Below are 22,577 nucleotides of genomic sequence, written 5' to 3'. Positions count from 1 at the left end.
TTCCGGAATCAATGCAACATTGAGTTCAAACAGCACCAGGCAGTCCAACCCTTCAATTGAATTCAAGCAGCACAAGGCAGACCAACAATTCACTTCATGCACAGTGCAGACTCACAGTTCTGGACTCAACTCTCACTCACGGTCTTCCGGTGTGACTGGCTCATGTCCGGCCTCTGGGCTTTATTCTCCTGGCCCCCCGGAAGGAGCGTTACCTTCATCATGGTGATTGACGGGCGAGAAGACCAATCTGCTGATCTCACAATTCTTTAAACATTCATAACTTTTTTATTATTTCACCAATCGAAAAAAACTTGGGGCTGTTGGAGGAGAGGAGGACATTGAATAAGATGGCAAAATGATCATAGCGATATACGGTAGCGTTTTTTCTAAAATGCATTTACAACGTAGACAGGAAGTGCTCAAGAGGCGACTTTTAGTAATAGTATAGATGAGATCAAAATGGTAGGAGGTAATGATACAAAGGGCGGCACAGTGCTGCAGCGGTAGAGATGCCACCTTGCAGGGCTAGAGACCTGGGTTCGATCCTGAACTACCGTGCTCCCTGTGTGGAATTTGCACGTTTTCTCTGTGACCGCGTGGGTTTCCTCCAGATATGCAGGTTTCCCCCCACATCCCGAAGACATGCAGGGTTTTATATTGTGTAGGAAAATACTGCAGATTGGTATAAATCGAAGGTAGACACCAAATGCTGGAGTAACTCAGCGGGACATTTTGTGTCTACCCCAGGTTTGTATGTTAATTGGCCTCAGTAAAATTTGCTGCTAATGTGTTGGGAGTGGATGAGAAAGTGGGATAACATAGAACCAGCATGAACAGATAAGCTACGGTTGGCAAGGACTCAGTGGGCCGAACAGCCTGTTTTCATGCTGTATCTTTAAATTAAACTAAAGAATGTGAGCTTAAACAATAAACTTAAACTAAATTGCAAATGAGGTCTACTGGTTCACATGCCTTTTGAAGTAATTGGTGTCCTTTTGATCTTTATCATCAAAGAGCCTTTCGTAAATGTTGTTATTAAAAGTTATTTATTGGCGGAGATCAGCAATGAGTTATTGTGCCCTTTGATGATGACACTTTATTGTCACTTGTACTAGCTATGTGTACAATGAAATTAATTGTTTTTGCACATAAAGTACACAAAAGAGTTGCTACAAAGGTGCCGACAAAGTTACAAGAAATACTCATCCCTTCGTTGTGTTCCCCCCTCCCCACATGCCGGGTCCTTTTTTTGTTCTCAGTGGTTCTCCCCACACTTGCTTCCTCTTTGTTCTCAGCGGTTCTCCCCACGCTTGGTTCCTCTTTGTTCTCAGCGAGCCCCCCATGCCAGGTCCTCCTTTGTTTCCCAGCGACGTGGCCTGGTCCACCTCAGCCGGGCCTCGTTCACATAATCACGTCATTTCATGAGATATGTGGATGGAAAGAAGGTTACGCATTTCAGCTGGGATGTCCACCTATCTGACTATCGGAACAAGGAAGCCCTACGGCTGTTGTACAGGGCACTGGTGTGACCACACCTGGAGTATTGTATCTTGATACAATACCATCTTGATACCATCTTGGTGAACGGCTGCTGGCCAGCAGCCGTCCGTTTTTTTTATAGTTTTTAGTGAGTCCTGTTTTTTTGTTTGTAGGGGATATGGTCTTTTAATGTTGGGGGGTAGGTGTAACTTTATTTCTAGGTCCCTACCTGGTCGGTGTGGCAGCCTTTTCTCCGGGCTGCCCGTCGACCCGTCCTCGTGGCCTACCTGCGGGCTTGGAGCACCGTTTCCTGGCGGGGTCAGCCCAGCACCTCGGCCTCGGTGGCAGCACAGCGTTGGAGCGCTGGAGCGGAGCGGGCGATGCCTTGCCTGGGTCGCCGCGCTGGAGCGACGCGCTGGAGCTCTGGCGAGCTGGACCGCCGAGAGCAACATCTCCGGGCTGCGGGTCTGCGGAGCGGAGAGGCGGCAGTGTGGAGAGGCGGCAGTGCGGAGAGGCGGCAGTGCGGAGAGGCGGCGCCGACTTTATCATCGGGAGCCTGGGAGCTCCAAACCGGCGCGGCCTTGTCGGCTTCGGCAGCCGCGGGCTCCAACCAGGAAGCGGCCGTTCCAGGTGGCCCAGCCGCCGAAAGGACTCTCCCGACGCCGGGGCAAGACCACCCGGTGAGAACGGCCAGGGACATCGGGCCTCCGTAGAGGCAATTGCGGTGGCCTCAATAGGCCTGACTTTGGGGTGAACATGGGGTGGGGACTGGACATTGTGCCTTCCTCCACAGTGCTACCCACTGTGGGGGGATGATTTTTTTTGTCTAATTGTAGTCCTGTAGGTCTGTGTCCAAGATGGCTGCCGTGAAGAGAGAGTGGACGCTGGCGCGCTTTGGCTGCCGCTGCTCTCTCTTCACACTGTGTTTTTGATTTTCTGTTTTTGGATCGAATTCTGTTTTTAATTTGTGTCTCTGTGATGTATTTTTTACCTGTTCTATTCCGATTATATGTTTTTATTCCGATTACTATGTAAGGTGTCCTTGAGATGTCTGAAAGGCGCCCATTAAATAAAATTTATTATTATTATTATTATTTAGGACTGAGATGCAGAAAAACGTTTTCACCCAGTTGTGAATCTGTGGAATTCTCTGCCACAGAAGGCAGTGGAGGCCAATTCACAGGATGTTTTCAAGCAAAAGTTTAGCTAGAGATTTAGCTCTGAAGACAAAAGGAATCAGGCGATATGGGGAAAAAGCAGGAACGGGGTACTGATTTTAGATGATCAGCCATGATCATATTGAATGGCGGTGCTGGCTCGTAGGGCCAAATGGCACCCTACTGCACCTATTTTCTATGTTTCCACAAACGACTGCTGTGAGTCATTCACCCCACCGCATATCCAGCTAATTGGCTGCTGCAGTGTTATCAAAATTAAAATCATATGCAAGCCATTAGACTTGCCAATTTGAACACTTTCCCAGTGGCAGTGGAGGCCAATTCACTGAATGATTTCAAGAGAGAGTTAGATATATCTCTTAGGGCTAACGGAATCAATGGCTATGTGGATAAAGCAGAAATGGGGTACTGATTTTGGATGATCAGCCATGATCATATTAGATGGCAGTGCTGGCTCAAAGGGCTGAATGGCCTATTCCTGCACTTATTTTCTATGTTTCTGTGTCCTGAAACCTAGGTAAGACTTTACAAACATGCTTCTCTTTCTCCACCTCTTATGTATAGTTGGACATTATCTTCTTCTGCAAAAAAAAGGCAGGGCATGTTTCAATGGCTGACATAGATATGATGAGGAAATTTGCTTGTTGTGGTTAAATGGCTGCTTAACTTTGATCTGTGAGCTGTTGGTTTACTGCCTTGATAAATGTAAGGGGAAGGGATGAGCAGATGATTAATAGAGATTGTTGACAGATGAGCAATGATGGTGTCCAGAACCCAGCAGTGTATATACTTAGGCATGATGTTGGTGGGACAGTTTGGAGAATAAATGTGCTCACCTTGACAATTCATCCCATATTAGATTTACAATCATACATACAAGGTGGAAACAGGCCCATCGGCCCAACTTGCCCACACCGACCAATATGTCCCATCTACACTAGTCCCACCTGTCTGCATTTGGCCCATATCCCTCTATACCTGTCCTATCCATGTAGCTGTCTAAATGTTTCTTAAATGTAGCGATAGTACCTGCCTCAACTACCTCCTCCGGCAGCTCGTTCCATACACCCACCACCCTTTCTGTGAAAAAGTTACCCCTCAAGTTGCTAATAAATCTTTCCCCTCTCACCTTAAACATATGTTCTCAGGCTCTTAAACCAGAATTTATCCTTGAAATTCTGTTTATCGATTTTTTTTTTGGTTCATTACGTTATTCCTGGGCATGACTTTGCACTAGTCCTTTTTTTAATGAAAAAGAAGGCCATTTACCCATTGAGTCTATGCCATCTCACAGAGCAGAACCATCAATCCTAGCTAATAATGGCCTGTTTCCTTTATCATCATTACTGTTTGGCATATCTTTCATTCATTGTTCCTGATCTCTCTACATCATTGTCAATATCTCTCATTTCCCTTTTCCCTAACTAGTCTGAACAAGGGACTCGAACCAAAACGTCACCCATCCCTTCTCTCCAGAGATGCTGCCTGTCCCGCTGAGTTACTCCAGCTTTTAGTGTCTATCCCTCCACTTATTCCACATTGGCTGATTCCCTCTCACGTGGCCAGTTTTGGATATTGTTCCCTCATGCTACTTGCTCCAAGCACTCACAAGATCAATGCCTGTATGGTGTGGGAGTCTCATCAGAAGCTCGTCTCCCGCCCATTCCCTGAGGACTAGGAACAGGAGAGGAGGGTGAGGGAGTCCGTGGCGGACACGAGGAAAATAGATGGGAAGAGGAACTGGGAGGGTATGGGTGGCGTTCCCGGGGCATAAAGGCTGAAGGTGGCTGGACGAGAAGAGGGATGACAGTTCGCTGGCACTCCAGATGGATTTGACAGCTGCAATGGGCCTTCACGGTCAGCTGCAGCTGGGGCTTCGAAAACGGCACCAAAACCTGGCGACCCTTGAATCTGGACTCAGTGGGTTGTTCTTAAACATTCTGTACTTAACCAGGGATTGTACTTATGTATGGCAATAATCTTACTGATCTGGATGCAAAAAAAAATAATTCATTGTACCTTGGTAGTTTAATTTAATTTAGTTTAGTTTAGAGATACTGTGGGGAAACAGACCCTTCCATGCCAACCAGCAATCCCTGCATACTTACACTATCCTACACACACTGGGGACAATTTACAATTATACCAAGCCAATTAACCTACAAACTAGTACGTTTTTGGAGTGTGGGAGGAAACTCACGCAGATCCCGGAGAAAACTCACGCAGGCCACGGGGAGAACGTACAAACTCCATACAAACAAGCACCCGCAGTCAGGATCGAACCCGGGTCTCTGGTGCTGTAAGGCAGCTACTCTACCGCTGCACCACCGTGCCACTCACGGGATAATAAAGAACCATTGAACCAGTATCTGGAAGCTCCTTCCTTCATCCCACACCCCCGCAGAAGGGAAATACTCTCCTCTGCGCGCCTTGCATTCCTCCCTCCGGTACATCACAAGAAATCTTCAGCCGTTTGTCAAAGTATTAAATGATATACTTTTAAAATGACTTCCACCATTTCTTCATGCCACAATCTGCCTTTTCTCACAAGTGGGAGACTGCCTTTACAAGGACTAGCTGTTAAATAACGGACAGCAGTATCTACACTAACTTTATGTTGACTGTGTTTATATGTGTGCCATGTTTTCCTACTTATTTTTGGATCTTATCCAATTCAGTGACAACTTGGTGACATGGCACCCCAGTTATGCAATTAAACACTCAGTTATAATAATATTGGATAATTAGTATTAAATAATTTTTAATTAACAAGGCATGACAGTCGAGGCTTGTGATTTTTGGATGAAGTGACAATTCAGGTTCTCAGGGTGTCCCAAAATAATACTTTGCCAAGAAAAGCTTCAAATAGCTAAAGCTCAAATTAAGAGAGTCAAAAGCTTTAAATTCCTGGGTGTGTGATCTCTGAAAAAGTGGTGAAGACTGCCCAGTCTATCACGGGTACTGACCTCCCCACCATCAAAGAGAGCTACAGGAGTCAGTGCCTCAAAATGACAGCCAGCATCATCAGGGACCCACACCACCCTGGCCACGCTCTCATTTCACTCCTGCCATCGGGAAGAAGGTGAAGGAGCCTGAAAACGGTAAAGTCCAGGTTCAGGAACAGCCACTTCCCAACAAGCATCAGGCTATTAAACACTACAACCTCCAAATAAGCTCTGAACTACATAAACTTGGGTACCATAGTTTTTGTCTTTACCCCATTATTGTTTGTTTTATATATATCTTCAACTTCTTTTGTTGATTATTGTGGTGTTTACAGAGTATTATGTTTACATATCTATTGCTTTGCAGTAAGTAAGAATTTCATTATTCCACTTCGAGACATATGACAATAAAACACTTGTGATTCTCTTGAATCTTGACTTTTTTATAGAACTTTGCTCCCTATATTGAAGACACAATACAATGCTGTTAAATAGAGAGCTCCAGAATTTTGTCTCTGCATTGATAAAAGATTGGTTATGATTTCAATATCAAAAGGGAATATAACTTTGAGCAGATCTTGCAAGTTATTGTGAAGATAGACACAAATAGCTGCAGTAACTCAGCATCTCGGGAGAGAAGAAATGTGTGACGTTTCGGGTCGAGACTGGTTAGGGATAAGGGAAATGAGATATAGACGATGATGTAGATAGATAAAGAACAATGAATGAAAGATATGCAAAAAAAGTAATGATGATAAAGGAAACAGGCCATTGTTAGCTGTTTGTTGGGTGAAACCGAGAAGCTGGTGTGACTTGGGTGGGGGAGGGATAGAGAGAGAGGGAATGCCGGGGTTACTTGAAGTTAGAGAAATCATTATTCATTCCACAGGGCTGTAAGCTGCCCAAGCAAAATATGAATGTTCCCTTGTGCCTGCTGCTGTATTTACGGGCATTGTATCTAAACATTGAGACTGAGTGAAAAAACGGGGTGATCATGTTAAAGTTTTGCTGCCAGGCCTCCCAGGAGTACTGTATTGGAAGAAGATCAAGATCACTAAGAGATGCAGAGGAGTTACCAGGGTGCAGTGGGGGTTGAGACCTTCAGCTGTTGCGGTGGATTAGAGCAATGAAAGTTGAGCAGAAGCCTAATAAAGGTCCCTGTGATGCCGCTATAAGCAACATTTTCATTGTATCTGTATCTCACTACACTTGTGCAAATGACCATAAACTCGACTTGGCTTGACGAGACATTATGAAGATTTATGAAAAAGTTAACAGGAAAAAGCAATCTTCACTGATTAGTGAAGTGACTAGGTTAATGATCCCAGATCACTAACACTGACTAGGTTAGTGATCCCAGATTTAAATGGCAAAAAGAAGCCAAAGGGAAATTGAGGAGTTTTGCTCAGTCTGCCTTGGGCCACGCAATTTCCTGGTTGCCAAACATTTTAACCGCCTTTTCTCATTCCTATACTAAACTTTTTTTCCTGGGCCTCCTCCACTGTCGGTGAGGAACAGCACCTCATATTTCGCTTGGGCAATTTACAATCCAACAGATTGAATATTGATTTCTCTAATTTCAAGTAATCTTTGCCACCCATTCCTTCTCTCCAGAGATGCTGACTGACCCTCTGTTAAGCCAACATTTTGTGTCTTTCTTGCAGTTTCGATTTTGCACTGAATTATGAAAATCTAGTGTTCATTACTTGAAAGTCCTCAGGTACGTTCAAAGCCCATTTGGCATGTGACGAAGATTAGTCAGTTGCAGCATATTTCATGCAGAACTGAACAGGCTTGATGGGCTGAAAGGTCTCACTGAAGCTTCACTGAATCTGTATGTAGTTCATAAAACACCATGAAGTACATTAACAGCATCTCCCATATGTCACTGTTGCCTTAGGGTTGCCTGAGCTGCAGAATTCCTCTAGTTACTTGGCTACAGACACTTGGAGATAATTCTCTTAATTAAACAATATTTATCCAATTATTTAATCAGACACTCCAATAGCAATACCACAGCATGGGATTACTCCCTTGCAAAACATTGTTAAGAAATGATAAAGGGTTGTCAAGAGTCAACGTAAGATGTTCTCAGCGGGTCAGATAGCACCCGTGGAGAAAGATAAACCGAGCTAAGGTTTCAGCTCAATTACCTTTTAATGTAATTGGAAGAAGTTAGGGGTTTTACATGAATATTAGCCTTGAGCCGAATATTAGCCACCCATATCTTGGGTGGAAAGGTGGCACAGTGGTAGAGTTGCTGCCTTACAGCGCCTGAAACCCAGGTTCGATCCTGACTATGGGTGCTGTCTATACGGAGTCTGTGCATTCGTCCTGTGACCTACATGGGTTTTCTCCGGATGCTCCGGTTTCCTCCACACTCTAAAGATGTACAGGTTTGTAGGTTAATTGTAAATTGTGTAAAATTTTAAATCATGTAAATAGACATTTTAGAAGTGTATTAATAAAGAAGGAAAGACGAAGAAAGTTTCAGGAGATAATTCCACAGCTTAGAACTTTTTTTGCTGAAGAGATAATCAGCAATGATAGAAAGATTAGATTTTGGAATGATCAAGATATCACAATTAGATAAACCCAGTGAGTATTATGCTTGATAGGTTATGGAGCATGAGGGCAGACGAGGCCATAGGGAAATATTTTTTAAAAGTGGTGACTTATTAAAATCTTGGCACTGCTTAATTAGGACCCATGGAATTTTGTGACCAGAGGGATACTGATTGTATGGGATTTATTTGTTTATTATTATTATTATCATTGAAAACATTAGCGACACAGCGGTGCTGGTTTCCGACGGGCACGATAACAGACGCACCACAACTCTCTGTCCTCCATACAGCTGGATTTGGTCTGAGTTAACTAGTTTTGCATGAGCTCATTTACAAAGTGAGGGCAGAAGATTACATAACTTGTTCCGCAACAGTTATTGAATCATAGAGTTATTCAACAGACCCTTTGGCCAACTTGTCCACGCTGACCAACATGTCCCATCAACACTAGTCTCATCTGGCTGATTTTGGCCCATATCCCTCTTAACCCATTCTCTCCATGTCCAAATGTTTCTTAAGGGTTGTGATAGTACCTGCCTTAAATGAATTAAATGTGATATATTCTTCCCACCTCTAAAAGAGAGCAGAGGTGAGAAGAGAAGCCATCCATGTGCATCTCTTCCCTTAAAAGGCATTTGTACAGCCATATGGATAGTAAGGGTTTAGAGGGTTATTAGCCAAATGCAGGTAAATGGGCTAGTATGCCAACTCAATTGGCATGGAGAAGGTGGGCTGAAGGGCTTGTTTCCATGCTGTACTTTTCTATGATTCTATGATTCTATTCCTTTATAAATGAAAAGATAATAGACCCAAGTAAATGTAGTACTACCGTATGTTTGTAGTGGAGAGACTTTGGAAGAGAATGGTGAATATCAATGGATCAGACTGCTGTTGTCTTGAAGTGAACTAGGAATGTTTGCGGTTATCAGAGGTTCATGGGGTATCACGGGTAATAAGATGTGATAAGATTGTTAAGATTCTGTTCTCCACTGTGATAGTGTAAGTAAAGAAAAACTTGATTGTAGGATTTCAAATAAAATTCAAGAAAGATTGACATGCATACAGAAGACTACAGATGCTCAAAGACATTGAATTAGGAAGATTGGTTGTTGTTGAGCCAGCAGTTTGCAAGGATAGTTGTGGTATAATGCAATATTCTGTACTTTAAATCTTTCATTTGGTCTACCTATTGTGCTTGAGTTTGGCTTGATTGTACTTATTGCTAGTCTTATCTGATTTGATTGGATAGCATGCAAAACAAAACTTTTTATTGTACCCCATCATACATGACAGTAATAAAACGAAACTTTCCTTTATCATTGATACTTTTTTGCATAATCTTTCATTCATTTGTTCTATATCTCTCTACATCACTGTCTATATCTCTCATTTCCCTTTCCCCTGACTCTAGTCTGAAGAAGGGTCTTGACCCGAGACATCACCCATTTCTTATCTCCAGAGATGCTGCCTGTCCCGCTGAGTTACTCCAGCATTTTGTGTCTATCTTCAGTTTAAACTAAACTTAGCTGGGAAGGTATTAGAGAACTTAATAACATAGTGTGTTAGGACAACAACATTTGCCTGAAAGTCAGCAAGATGAGGGAGCAAATTATTGACTTCAGCAAGCTTGTGATCATGTATTGCCTTTCTCCTGACTGGTTAGCATGAAACAAAAGCTTTTCATTGTACCTCGGGACATGTGACAATAAACTAAACTGAACTGGTGGTGTACATGCCTCAATTAGCATCAATGGTGCTGAAGTGGAAATGGTTGAGAGCTTCCAGTTCCTTGGTGTTAATATTACCAAAGATCTGCCGTGCATCAAACATGTTGTAGATGCTTGAATATTTAACACCAGTGAGTCAAGAAACAGTGTGGACATCTGACCTGATGGCCTTATTCTTTAGAAGAAATCTGTGAGCATTCCCCAGTTATTGCTGAAATATTAGCTCTTTAGATTCTTCCAGTTCTAATTAAGGGTCAGGGGTCCTAGAATTCCAGTATTTTCTATTTTTATTGCAAACTTATAGTTGGTCTATTTCACTTTTGTATAAGTGAGCATTATTCTGGTTCTGTAGAAAAAGGGTTGTGACCCAAAACATACCAGTCCTCCAGAGATTCTGTCTAATCCATTGAATTACTTCTGTATTTTATGCCTTATTCTAGTTCATCTTGTTTACGATATTGTACAGATCTCTTCAAAGGTTAAATTTCTTAACCTTCTACTATATAGGACGTGTAACTTCACAATCATTTTCTTACTGCCCTCTACAGGAAAATTAACTGTTGAGGTCATTGCAGCCACACATTCAGATGGATCTAGCATTTGGTATATTTGTAGTTTCAATTCTTCCATTTTCACATTTCTTTAAAATCCTTGATATATTTTGTGAAAATAAATGATTTTATTCATAAAGTGTTTTCAATTTTTTGTCCTCCTTTGTATATTGACGGGTGAGGACAATTTTGCAAACTTTCTCTTCAGCCAAAAAAATTGTTTTTATTCATAAAGCATTTTAAACATTTTTGTTTTTCCAGTGATGGGTGAGGATAATTTTATAATCTTTCTTTACGTGACAAAGCATTTTCCCCGGGACCCACCATTTTTAATCGTTTTACAACGGTTTGGGTTATTCTAGAGTGAGAACTGCTTCTTATTGCAATGTAAATGAGGCTGTATTTCACCTCAAATCCCTCTGCTTAGGGGCCACAAAATGCTCTATGGAGCTGACGGTGAGTCTTAACCCCATGTCCCACTTAGGCCATTTTATTTGGCGACTACATGCGACTAGGCTGTTTTCACATGGCCGCGGGGTGACGCCTGTATGGTCAAGAGCAGTCTCCTCAAGTTGCCTAAAGAGTCGTAACTTTTTTCTTGTCACCGCTGGAATTTGAAATGTTCAAAACCTTTCGGCGACTGTGGGCTTGACGTTGCTTGTCTTCTCCTATCGTAGGTGCTGTCGTAAGTAATCACCAGGATGTCGCAGGTTGTCGCCAGGTGAAATAGGTTGTCGTCGGGTAATGACATCGGTGAATTCCATTGGCGACTACCTACGTCTACCTACGTTAACCGGTGACAGGTACTGGCGACTGAATTGTCTTCAGTTGTTGCCGACAGGGTCGTAGCTTGTCGTAGTTTGTCGTAGCTTGAAGTCGACAATGTGGTAGGTTGTCATAGACATTGTCATAGGGGGAGTCCAGTCACCGGTACCTGTCGCCGGTTGACGTAGGTTGACGTAGGTAGTCGCCAATTGAATTCACGAACGTCATCACCCGGTGACAACCTACGTCCAACCATAGGAACTATGCTTTTCGTCCCCCAAGTTCCAGTCATCTTTCCATTGTTTCCCTCTCATCTATCTTCACACCTCACTGAACTCATCCTCTTCAGGAAATCTAATCACTCCAGCTTGATCTTATTACACTATCCAGCTTCTCTTCTCAACCTCCATGTTAACTGATATTGTTAGTCATTCCCACCACTCAGAGGCTGATCTCCCCTCTCCTCTGCAAAGCTGCCATCATCTGCACAACAAAATGTTTGGACTTCTTTTGCACAAAATTCAATTGATACTAGGTTAATTAGCTATATTTAATGTGAGATTGATCGTATTATTGGTTTAGTTTAGTTTAGTTTAGTTTAGAGATACAGCGCGGAAAAGGGCCCATCGATCCACCGAGTCCACGCCGTCCAGTGATCCCCATACACTGCACTATCTTACACACTGGGGGCAATGTACAATTTTACCAAAGCTAAATTAACCTACAAACCTGTACCTCTTCAGAATGTGGCAAGAAACCGGAGCACCCAGGGAAAACCTACACCGTCATGAGGAGAATGTACAAACTCTTACAGACAGGATTGAACCTTGGTCCATGGAGCTATAAGGCAGCAAATCTACTGTTGCGCCACCGTGCCTCCTCTGGATGGTTATCGAGTGATTTTTAAGTGATTTGGTTTTGTAGAGAACTACCCAAATCAATATGACCTCAATGAATGCCAGAACAGGCTCAAGTGGCTAAAATTCCTTTCCATGGTCCTCACTTAAAACTCCTTTACCTCAAAATATTTGAAATGCAGAACTACAACATGGAAGCACTGATGAATAAAGCCAATTCATAAGTGGGGATATCTGAGGATATCTAAGGTAGACAAAAATACAATACCCCTTGAGGTCCAAACGAAATGTCGTTTCTGCAGCCATACATTACAAAACAAAAAGACCCGAGAAACAACACAGTTTACACAAACATCCATCACATCAAACATCCATCACATCAAATGCTGGAGGAACTCAGCAGGTGAGGCAGCATCTATGGAGAGAACATTTAAAAAGGTCAACTATTCAACTATAAGTAAGTGGTTTACTTAATTATTTCTTAATTATTTTCTGTAATTTTATGTTCCAAATTATTTTCTAAACTTAGAATCATAGGCATAAAGCTTGGGAACAGGCCCTTTGGCCCAACTTGCCTATGCTGACCAAGCTACCCCATCTACACTCGGCAGTTTGATCAAGAATCTCAATCCAAAATGTCACTTATTCCTTTTCTCCACTGATGCTGCCTGGCCCACTGAGTTACTCCAGCATTTTGTGTCTATCTTCCATCTACACTAGATCCACCTGGTTTTGCAAATTTGCATTTGGCCCATATTTCTCTAAACTTTTCATTGTTCATGTATCTGTCCAAATATCTTTTAAATATTGTTATAAACCTGGTAAAACAAACTTTAAAAAATAAATTTCTATTTTTAAAATTTATTTGAACAGGTTTTTAAAGTTATCTAAGGTAATCAGGGTGTTCTGGGGCAGGGCCTCATGATCTGAGCTCTCGTCAGACCACAGTATGCAATCCAACTTGCTTAGAGTGATACAGCATGGAAACAGGTTCTTCAGTCCAATTCATCCAAGCTGCCAAAATCCCCCATCCAAGCTCATCCTATTTGCCAGTGTTTGGCCCATATTCCTCTATGACCTTCCTATCCATGTACCTGTCCAAGTGCAACACCCCTGAGTTCAGGTGATCAGTATGAATGGCCCTCCTTTATCTAGAACAGGGTGGCTTGCCTGGGCAGGAACCACAGGTGTTTCATTCAGGTAGTGTGCCATGTCCAAGATGAAATGGCGTCATAACATTTTCTTTCCTATCAAAACCACCATGCAGGGCACAAAACTATAAGATTTTTCTGCGATGTTGCCTACCAGTTCTTTTAGAAATGTTTCAAGAATCATTGGAAACTGATCTAACAAGGACACAATTGCAGGGCCACTGGCTGTAGGGCCGCTCACATAAAGAAGGAAGTCGTCGGCATATAGAGACACACGATGTTCCCTGTTTCCTCTCCTAATGCCCTGGAATAATGTAGTTGACCTAAGTGCAATAGAGAGAGGCTCAATTGCAATCGCAAAAAGAAGCGGAGACAAAGGGCAGCCTTGACGAGTGCCACGTGTTAATGGAAAATAATCAGATCGCAAATAATTTGTCTGTAAACATGCTAAGGGTGAATGATATAATAGCTTAACCCAGGCTACAAATTTTTTTACCGAATCCAAATCTCTCCAAGACTCTGAACAATTATGGCCACTCCACTCGATCGAATGCCTTCTCCGCGTCCAAAGAGATAACATCCTCTGGGCGCGGAGAAGCACCGGGCAAATAGACCACACTGGCCAGTCGGCGAATATTAGAAAAGGAATGACAATTTTTCATGAAACCTGTTTGATCTTCTGAGATTATTTTGGGAAGTTGACATTCTAAACGGCAAGCCAGCGCCTTCGTTTGGAACTTTCTCTGGCTATAAACTAAAACTCCAAAAAAGTAAATGCTTTCCCATCAACCTAGCCCTACAGATCCGACAGGAATCCCTGCCCTTTTCCATATCTCAAGAAGGTTTTTTATATCTAGGAATACACATTACCCGCTCTTTCACATCCCTGTTTGCAGCTAACTATACGCCTCAAGTTAGCCAAATGAAGGCTGACTTTGAGAGATGGCGTAGTCTACCTCTCACTATGGCTGGGAGAGTGCAGTCGGTGAAGATGACTGTACTTCCCATATTTCTTTACTTGTTCCAATGTTTGCCGGTCTTCCTAACCAAGTCATTTTTTAACTCAGTTAACCAATCTATAACCTCCTTTATATGGGGTAACAAGGTTCCAAGGGTCAATAAGTGCACTCTCCAAAGAGGTCGTGAAGTAGGTGGACTGGGCCTTCCTAGCTTTATTCATTATTACTGGCCATCCAATATCCAAAAGATATTATTCTGGCTCCACCGACCAGATACAAACTGGTGTTCTAAAGGGAACTGCAGATGCTGGAATATCGAAGGTACACAAAATTGCTGGGGAAACTCAGCGGGTGCAGCAGCATCTATGGAGCGAAGGAAATAGTCGACGTATCGGGCCGAAACCCTTCTTTTTTTAATAAAAAAATTTAAATAAATTTTTTAAAAAGAGCAGCGTGGAGGCTGCAGGCCCAGTGCAGAGTCCAGGCTCCAGGTAAGGCGACGGCTGTGGGTTGCTGGAGGGGGGTGGAGTGGCGCGGGTCACCGGACCCGATGGTCGGAGTCCAGTGGCGCGGGTCAACGGACCCGATGGTCGTAGTCGAGTGGCGCGGGTCACCGGACCCGATGGTCGGAGTCCAGTGGTGGTTGAGTCGGGGTCCGCGGGCGATGCGAGGGTGGTCCCGGTGGGCGGATGGTCGGCGGATCGGCGGCGAGATGAATCGGGTGCGTTGCGGCGGCCATGTTGAGAGTGCCCCGGTTCGGCGGCGACGTCGGGTCGGGCGGCGATGTCGGAGGAATCGGCGATGGGGAGGGAGTCCAAGTTACCGTAGAAGCTGCGAGGCTGGGCGTCATCGGTCGGCAGGTGAGGGTCGGCGGCGGCATCGATGTGGAGGTCGGTGAAGGCGGCGTCCCGGTGAGTATGGAAGTCGCTCCTAGTGGCCAAGATGGCGTCGCGGGACTCGGGCAGGCGATGCGGGCCAGAGTTGGGGCCCGGAGTCTGCGGGCGGTCGAGTCGCGGAGTGTAGGCGTCGGGAGCGGCCTGGAGTCGGGATAATTTAAGGTCCTTGGTGGAATTAAGGTAGGCCAGGAATTTTTTATTAAAGAGGTGGATCTTCCGGCGGATGAAATACAACTGGGGTCCGTTGCAGGTCTGGGTTAGTGAGGCCTGAAGTACAGGGAGTGTCGATGTGAGGTCCTGTTGGTGCCGGCGCATCGCGACCAGGGTGGATCTCAGTGCCCGGTTGGAGAATTGCTGGGTATGCCGGTGGATAGCCAGTCGGTACCGATGGTCCGGTTGGGGTCCGAACTGGGAGGTAGGGAACTGGAGCTGGAAGCCGTGGGGTATGAGATGATGGCGCAGGCAGGCCCCGAGGAAGCAAATGTGGCTGTGGTATCGAGTCTGGGTAAGGATGTGGTCGTACAGTTGGAGGGCAGGGGGGATCACAGAAGGTGTGCAGTTAGAGAGGAGGTTGTGAAACTGTCTCCGGAGAGAGGAGGAGAACTTCTTCAAAGTAGGCATACCTTGAGGAGATATCGCAGTGGAGTAGACAAAGTGTTCAAAAGGGAACTGCAGATGCTGGAATATCGAAGGTACACAAAATTGCTGGGGAAACTCAGCGGGTGCAGCAGCATCTATGGAGCAAAGGAAATAGGCGACGTTTCGGGCCGAAACCCTTCCTTTTTTTAATAAAAAAAATAAAATTAAAAAAAAAGAGCAGCGTGGAGGCTGCAGGCCCAGTGCAGAGTCCAGGCTCCAGGTAAGGCGACGGCTGTGGGTTGCTGGAGGGGGGTGGAGTGGCGCGGGTCACCGGACCCGATGGTCGGAGTCCAGTGGCGCGGGTCAACGGACCCGATGGTCGGAGTCGAGTGGCGCGGGTCACCGGACCCGATGGTCAGAGTCCAGTGGTGGTTGAGTCGGGGTCTGCGGGCGATGCGAGGGTGGTCCCGGTGGGCGGATGGTCGGCGGGTCGGCGGCGAGATGAATCGGGTGCGTTGCGGTGGCCATGTTGAGAGAGCCCCGGTTCGGCGGCGACGTCGGGTCGGGCGGCGATGTCGGAGGAATCGGCGATGGGGAGGGAGTCCAAGTTACCGTAAGTTACAGACTGGTGTCTGCTTGAGTCACAGTCTTGTTATTCCTCGTCTCTCCCAGCTTTAGTATATTCCTCCCTGTCATTGAAACCCTCTCGATTTACATCCAGCCCTGTCGTACTATCCACCATCAACAATTTTCATCAATTTCATTGCCATTTTAACGTACACTTGAATGCAATATATAGAAACATAGAAACATAGAAAATAGGTGCAGGAGTAGGTCATTCGGCCCTTCGAACCTGCACCGCCATTCGATATGGTCATGGCTGATCATCCAACTCAGTATCCCATCCCTGCCTTCTCTCCATACCCCCTGAGCCCTTTAGCCACAAGGGCCACATCTAACTCCCTCTTAAATATAGCCAATGAACTGGCCTCAACTACCTTCTGTGGCAGAGAATTCCACAGATTCACCACTCTCTGTGTAAAAATTGATTTTCTCATCTCGGTCCTAAAAGACTTCCATCTTATCCTTAAACCGTGACCCCTAGTTCTGGACTTCCCCAACATCTGGAATAATCTTCCTGCATCTAGCCTGTCCAACCCCTTAAAAATGTTGTAAGTTTCTATAAGATCCCCCCTCAATCTTCTGAATTCCAGCGTGTACAAGCCGAGTCTATCCAGTCTTTCTTCATATGAAAGTCCTGCCATCCCAGGAATCAGTCTGGTGAACCTTCTCTGTACTCCCTCTATGGCAAGCATGTCTTTCTTCAGATTAGGAGACCAAATCTGTACTCAATACTCCAGGTGTGGTCTCACCAAGACCCTGTACAACTGCAGTAGAACTCCCTGCTCTTATACTCAAATCCTTTTGCTATGAATGCTAACATACCATTTGCTTTCTTCACTGCCTGCTGCACCTGCATTCCTCCTGCATTCCACCTGCATCCTATCCCCCTTGGTCAAATCCCTCCCCACCTATGTTCTAGACACCTCAGACACTCTCCGCCGCCTCCACGCATTCCACTCTCTGGGCCCTCACCCCCTCATCTTCACCATGGATGTCCGGTCACTCTACACCTCCATCCCCCACCAGGATAGCCTCGGAGCCCTCCGGTTCTTCCTCGACCAGAGGAGCAACCTATACCCAGCCACTGACACTCTCCTCCGCTTAGCGGAGTTGGTCCTCACCCTCAACAACTTTACATTTGACTCCTCCCATTTCCTCCAAACACAAGGCGTAGCTATGGGCACACGCATGGGCCCCAGCTACGCCTGCCTCTTTGTCGGGTACGTTGAACAATCCTTGTTCGAGACGTACCAGGGCCCCATCCCCGACCTCTACCTCCGTTACATTGACGACTGCTTTGGTGCCACCTCCTGCACCTACACACAACTGACTGACTTCATCCACTTCACCACCAACTTCCATCCGGCACTCCAATACACCTGGACGATTTCCGACACTTCCCTACCATTCCTTGACCTCACCATCTCCATCGCAGGGGACAGACTCCTGATCGACATACATTACAAACCCACTGACTCACATGGCTATCTGGACTACACGTCTTCCCACCCTGCCCCCTGTAAAGACTCCATCCCCTACTCCTAATTCCTCCGCCTACGCCGCATCTGTTCCCAGGATGAGACATTTCATACCAGGGCATCGGAAATGTCCTCGTTCTTCAGGGAACGGGGATTCCCCTCCACCACCATAGATGAGGCTCACACCAGGGTCTCATCCATACCCCGTAACACTGCTCTCTCTCCCCATCCCCGCACACGCAACAAGGGCAGAGTCCCTCTGGTCCTCACCTTTCACCCCACCAGCCGGCAAATACAACACATTATCCTCCGCCATTTCCGCCACCTCCAACGTGACCCCACCACTCGCCACATCTTCCCATCTCCCCCCATGTCTGCCTTCCGCAAAGACCGCTCCCTCCGCAACTCCCTCGTCAATTCTTCCCTTCCCTCCCGCACCACCCCCTCCCCGGGCACTTTCCGTTGCAACTGCAAGAAATGTAACACCTGTCCCTTCACCTCCCCCCTCGACTCCATTCAAGGTCCCAAGCAGTCGTTCCAGGTGCGACAAAGGTTCACCTGTATCTCCTCCAACCTCATCTACTGCATCCGCTGCTCTAGATGTCAGCTGATTTACATCGGTGAGACCAAGCGTAGGTTGGGCGATCGTTTCGCCGAACACCTCCGCTCAGTCCGCAATAACCTACCTGACCTCCCGGTGGCTCAGCACTTCAACTCCCCCTCCCATTCCCAATCCGACCTCTCTGTCCTGGGTCTCCTCCATTGCCAGAGTGAGCAACAGCGGAAATTGGAGGAACAGCACCTCATATTCCGTCTGGGGACCTTGCGTCCTTATGGCATTAACATTGAATTCTCCCAATTTGGCTAGCCCTTGCTGTCTCCTCCCCTTCCTTAACCCTCTAGCTGTCTCCTCCCACCCTCCCATCCGCCCGCCCTCGGGCTCCTCCTCCTCCTCCCCTTTTCCTTCTTTCTTTTCCCCCCCCCACCCCCCATCAGTCTGAAGAAGGGTTTCGGCCCGAAACGTCGCCTATTTCCTTCGCTCCATAGATGCTGCTGCACCCGCTGAGTTTCCCCAGCAATTTTGTGTACCTTCCTACTTTCAATGACTGGTGTACCATGACACCCAGGTCTCGTTGCATCTCCCCTTTTCCTAATCGGCCACCATTCAGATAATAGTCTACTCCTCTTTTTGCCACCAAAGTGGATAACCTCACATTTATCCACATTATACTGCATCTGCCATGCATTTGCCCACTCACCCAACCTATCCAAGTCACCTTGCAGCCTCCTAGCATCCTCCTCACAGCTAACACTGCCCCACAGCTTCGTGTCATCCGCAAATTTGGAGATGTTGCATTCAATTCCCTCATCCAGATCATTAATATATATTGTGAATAGCTGGGGTCCCAGCACTGAGCCTTGCGGTACCCCACTAGTCACTGCCTGCCATTCTGAAAAGGACTCCCACTCTTTGCTTCCTGTCTGCCAGCCATTCTCTACCCACATCAATACTGAACCCCCAATACCATGTGCTTTAAGTTTGTATACTAATCTCTTATGTGGGACCTTGTCGAAAGCCTTCTGAAAGTCCAGATATAACACATCCACTGGTTCTCCCTTATCCACTCTACTAGTTACATCCTCGAAAAATTCTATAAGATTCGTCAGACATGATTTACCTTTCATAAATCAATGCTGACTTTGTCCAATGAATTCACCACTTTCCAAATGTGCTGTTATCCCATCTTTAATAACTGACTCCAGAATTTTTCCCCACCACCGATTTTAGACTAACTGGTCTGTAATTCTCCGTTTTCTCTCTCCCTCCCTTTTTTAAAAAGTGGGGCTAAAAAGTGGATTGATCAGCCATGATTGATGGCGTAGATTTGATGGGCCTAATGGCCTAATTCGGCTCCTGTCACTAACGACCTTATGACCTGATAAAGCACTAACTAAATTATGAACTGTGGATTGTCTTTGGTTGGACTAAGGACAATCAGGCTTTTTTATGGTCGAGTATCAGGGGTATTAATTTATTGATTTTTGTTTATTCTATGTTATCTATGAGTATTGTGTTTATAGGGCTGCTACGTTGCTGCAAGTAAGATTTCATTATTCCATTGTTGGTACATATGACAATTAAACACTCTTGATTTGACTCATCCATAAGGGAATATTGCCAGAAATTCACAAATGGACACAAACATGCTGGAGTAACTCAGCAGGTCAGGCAGCATCTCTGGAGAACATGGATAGGTGACTTTTCGGGTCAAGACCCTTCTTCAGACAGTGATACAGGGGAATACTCCCCACACTGGAGTGACCACGGGTGAACCCTGGTGAAATCTCTGGGTCCCCTTGAACTCACAATGCTGTGAACTGTGGGCGAGAAAGGTACCACTGAGCCGAACTAACACTGAACAGTGTGGCTTATAAATGCTGCATTTACCCTGAGTTTGTAACAAACTTGTAACAAACAATCTGTGCTGAAAGCTGTAAAAACAACATGGTTTGATTAGACTTTTGCAAAACCAAAGTGCATTTGGCCATTTGTGAATGACATAATGTTAGTTCCAGTTTATATACCATTTGCACTTAAGTAATTCCAACTAACCTTTGAAACACCCAACTAAATGACCCTGCCATATTCGATTTTCCAGAAATAAACATTTGAATTGAATTTTCAATTTAACATCTTTCTATTTCATTTATTTTATTTTGAAACTGACTTCCCAAACCCTGGAAAAAGGTCAATTCTGAGGACATTAAACTCCAGAATATTGTTGATTTATCATACTAATAGTGATGCTGGGGGAATTAAATGTTACAGATGTTTTAAGAACATTTATTCATCTTTTCATTTCTATCCATAGAATCGAAAGAAAAGGCATTGGGATAAGAGGTTATTTCAACTGATAATGCTCGTGGCACCTTTAATTCCAAGGTTGTTTAGGGAAGCAATTGGTGTTAATTACAATAAATCACTGAGTGTCAAATGGCCTATAGGTAGGAGCTGCAGATGCTGGTTTAAACTGAAGATAGACACAAAAAGCTGGAGTAACTCAGCGGGCCAAGCAGTCCCCCATTCCTTCTCTCCAGAGATGCTGCCTGTCCCACTGAGTTACTCCAGCTATTTTTGTGTCTATCTTTGGCCATAATCTATCCCAGATTTGGATGCTGGATCCCACGATTGTTTACAGTTTACAGTGTAGTTTATTGTCACATGTACCGAGGTACAGTGAAAAGCTTTTGTTGCATGCTATCCAGTCAGCGAAAGACAATACATGATTTCAAGCGAGCCATTTACAGTGTGTAGATACATGATAAGGGGATAATGTTTAGTGCAAGGTAAAGCCAGCAAAGTCCGATAAAGGACAGTCCGAGGGTCATCAATAAGTTAGATAATAGTTCAAGACTGCTTTTACAGATTGATCTTTCTCAGTGGTGTGATTGCCATATAGGACTCACATAGTGTTTCACATAGTGCCAATCCAGGCTAAATATACAACAGAGTGCCTTCTACCACTTTGAGGAATTTTCTGCATTAATTCATACATTGATTAGCAGAGCACGAGTGATGCATGTTTGGATGTGAATTTTAATTCAATAACAAATCCCATTTTCAGTGAGGGTTAAGAAAGAAATGCAAGCTTTATTTTTAATTTTTAAATTACCACTTTGGAGGTGAAAAGATCACAAAATACCCCCCATGGATTCTTAGATTGTGGACTCATGTCTCATGCCCTCTGTCCCTTTCCTAGCCTGGAGCCATAGAATCAGAGACGGTGTGAAAACAGGCCACTCAGCCCAACTCATCCATGCTGAGCTTGATAACCCATCAAAGCTCGTCCCATTTATCCACTTTTGGCCCATATCCTTCTAAATCTTTCCTATCCATGTACCTGTCCTAATGTCTTTTAAATGCTGTCATCAAATCTGCCTCGACTACTTCAGATGGCAGCTCGTTCCACATAGCCACCACCCACTGTGTGGAAAACATTGCCCCTCAGGTTCCTATTAAATCATTCCCCTCCTACCTTAAACTGATGGCTTCTAGTTCTTGAGGGGGGGGGGGAACAGTGCATTTACCCTACCTATGACCATTATGATACTATACGCTTCTCTACTAGCCTGCCCAACCTCCCCCTTGAGATCAGGCTCTCAAGTCCTGCCAACATTCCAATAAATCTTCTCTGCCATCTTTCCAAAACTCAATACAATGCTCTAAATGCAGCGTTCTACTCTTTGGCTTACTGTGTTACCGAAAGAAGGTTCCTCAGTCATGAACTGACGTAGAATGCTGACCCACATATCTTTGATTGAAAACTTTGCAAGAAGATTCTGCACTAAAAGATATCATGTTGTTGCTACCGAACCTGTATGTGTAGGATACAGGATGAGCATTAATGTTGTTTTATTATGGAAAAATATCCAAATGTGATTTCGAGATACAGTGTGGAAACAGGCCCTTCTGCCCACCAAGTCCATGTCAACCATCGCTCATCCGTTCACACTAGTTCTAATTTATCCCACTTTCTCACTTCCTATACACTAGAGCGCGGGTTCCAAACCTATTTCATTCCATTTATCCCTGGCAACTTAAATAGCAGCAACTCCACCAGCTGTGCCACTGTGCCACCCAAATGATGGAGGAAAATGTGTTAATTGCCAAAGCAGCTATTACGAATAAGTTAATAACAGGTACATTGTGCAAATGGAGTGCAGTTCTTTCAACAATTGCTCTTTGAGTCAGATGCAATGCAACAATCTCACATATCAGAGAATCCTCAGTACCAAGTGTGAACTAGATAAATCCAAATA

General features: G+C 44.9%; 1 long non-coding RNA gene across 1 annotated transcript; it reads left to right on the top strand.

The window, feature by feature from the left end:
• Positions 1 to 1,569: 1,569 nt before the first annotated feature.
• On the top strand, positions 1,570 to 22,365 carry LOC116971721. Its single transcript, XR_004411586.1, has 3 exons — positions 1,570 to 1,580; positions 8,984 to 8,988; positions 22,314 to 22,365. It is a non-coding gene; the product is annotated as an uncharacterized LOC116971721 (long non-coding RNA).
• The last annotated feature ends 212 nt before the right edge of the window (positions 22,366 to 22,577 follow it).

The sequence above is a fragment of the Amblyraja radiata genome, chromosome 4 (assembly GCF_010909765.2).
Source record: "Amblyraja radiata isolate CabotCenter1 chromosome 4, sAmbRad1.1.pri, whole genome shotgun sequence".
Taxonomy (NCBI): domain Eukaryota; kingdom Metazoa; phylum Chordata; class Chondrichthyes; order Rajiformes; family Rajidae; genus Amblyraja; species Amblyraja radiata.
The sequence above is the reverse complement of the archived record's forward strand: the minus strand, read 5'-3'. Positions and strand labels throughout refer to the sequence as shown.